The 2,045-nt window shown below is 41.2% G+C and overlaps 1 pseudogene; it reads left to right on the plus strand.

Moving 5' to 3' along the window:
• The first annotated feature begins 342 nt into the window (after nucleotides 1–342).
• LOC149456603 (general transcription factor II-I repeat domain-containing protein 2B pseudogene) lies at nucleotides 343–1,665 on the plus strand (annotated as a pseudogene).
• The last annotated feature ends 380 nt before the right edge of the window (nucleotides 1,666–2,045 follow it).

A 2,045-nucleotide genomic window follows, 5' to 3' on the forward strand; every position in this document is an offset into this window, starting at 1 on the left:
AGACACTACCAGACGAGACATAGCACATACGACAAACTAACAGGGCGCGACCGCAGTAAAAAGTTGAGGCAACTTGAAGCGGTTTTAATGTCACAACAGCGATTTTTCACAAGAGCCCGTGAGTCAAATGAAAATGCCACAAAGGCAAGCTATGAGGTGGCAACGTTAATTGGTAAAAATTGCAAGTCTTTTGTTGAGGGTGAATTTATTAAAGAGTGCATTATGAAAATGGTTGAGAATATCTGTCCCGAGAAGAAGCAAGAGTTTGCCAACATTTGCCTGGCTCGTAACACTGTAGCACGGAGAATTGAAGATATTTAATCAGATATTAAGAGACAGTTGATGTCCAAAGGACAGGATTTTGACTTCTTTTCGATAGCCTGTGATGAAAGCACAGACCTATCTGACACAGCTCAGTTGCTGATTTTTTTGAGAGGGGTGGACGATGAAATAAATGTGACTGAAGAGCTACTTGACCTCCAAAGCCTTACGGATCAAACAAGAGGAAAAGATTTATTTGTTGCTGTTAGTTCCGCAATAGATGACATGAAACTGCCCTGGAACAAAGTTTCTGGGGTTATTACTGATGGGGCACCTGCTATGGTTGGTGAAAGAAGTGGATTATCAACCCTAATCTGTAACAAGGTGATTGAAGAAGGAGGCGAAGCTATTAAACTCCATTGTATCATTCATCAGCAAGTTCTCTGTGCTAAATATCTCAAATACGATCATGTTATGAAACCGGTTGTAAAGAATATTAATTTTATTCGCGCTAAAGCTCTGTGCCACCGCCAGTTTAAACAGTCTCTACTGGACATCCAGGCTGAATATGAAGATGTTTTATATCACAACGATGTAAGATGGCTCAGTCGAGGGTCTGCGCTGCAGCGTTTTTACTCTCTCAGAAAGGAAATCAAAGAATTCCTGGAAACAAAGGGGCAACCGATGCGAGAACTATCTGATCCTATTTGGCTGGCTGATTTGGGGTTTTTAGTTGACATAACAAAGCATCTGAATATACTAAACACGAGTCTTCAGGGAAAAGATGCAGTGGTAAACCAGCTTTATTCACACCTCAAGGCCTTTGAAACAAAGCTGCAACTTTTCCAAAGGCATTTGTCACAAACACAGCCCAATACCATAAATTTTTCAGCATTGCAGGAAGTAATGAACAGTTTTTCACAGGACAATATCAGTGCGCAAATGAGCAGGTATGCAGCAGACATCGCATCTCTGGCTGAAGAGTTTAAACAGCGCTTTCAAGATTTTGCAGCTATTGAAAATGAGATCAGCCTTTTCTCCTCTCCATTCTCTGTTGACCCCGATGATGCTCCAGATCAGCTGCAGCTTGAGCTCATTGAGCTGCATTGTGACAGCGAGTTACGCAGTCGTCACCAACAGCTCTCTCTTGTGAACTTTTACCGCCAACTGGATAAGGGCAGGTTTCAAGAGATTCGGACATTGGCTAAGAAAATGCTGAGCTTGTTTGGCTCAACATATTTGTGTGAGAAGACATTCTCTGCTATGAACTTTAACAAGAACCGTGTGAGGACAAGACTAAGTGACTCTCATCTGCGTGACATTTTGCGCATCAAAACCACTGCCTTTGTACCTGATCTAACCGATTTGCTGCAGTCCAGATCTCAGTTTCACCCTTCACATTAGTGCAGGTAAGTTTTTTTAAAATTTATTTTCAATACATTGTGAAAACTCAGCTGTCAGTTGATCTTAATGTTATGAAATGAAAAGTATGTCGTTTGCAATTAACTTGGCATAAAATAATTTATTTGCATTTAATTGTAATGGTTCAAAGAATGTTCGGAAAAATGTTCGGCCCTCCACCATGTTCACTTCATCCAATCTGGCCCTCTTTGAAAAAAGTTTGGACACCCCTGTTGTAATCCATTATCAATCACGGCATCCAGCATTGTCATGCCACTGCCGCCTTGCCAAAATTAAAAAATTAAAACAAAACCTGCTGACCCGTCCGCACCTGTCAAACACTCGCTACTATCTGACATTTGCCACTCAGAAGTAAACAACTG

Source organism: Staurois parvus, unplaced genomic scaffold, assembly GCF_062004578.1.
Source record: "Staurois parvus isolate SC_StPar_1 unplaced genomic scaffold, SC_StPar_1.0 ptg000354l, whole genome shotgun sequence".
Lineage (NCBI taxonomy): Eukaryota > Metazoa > Chordata > Amphibia > Anura > Ranidae > Staurois > Staurois parvus.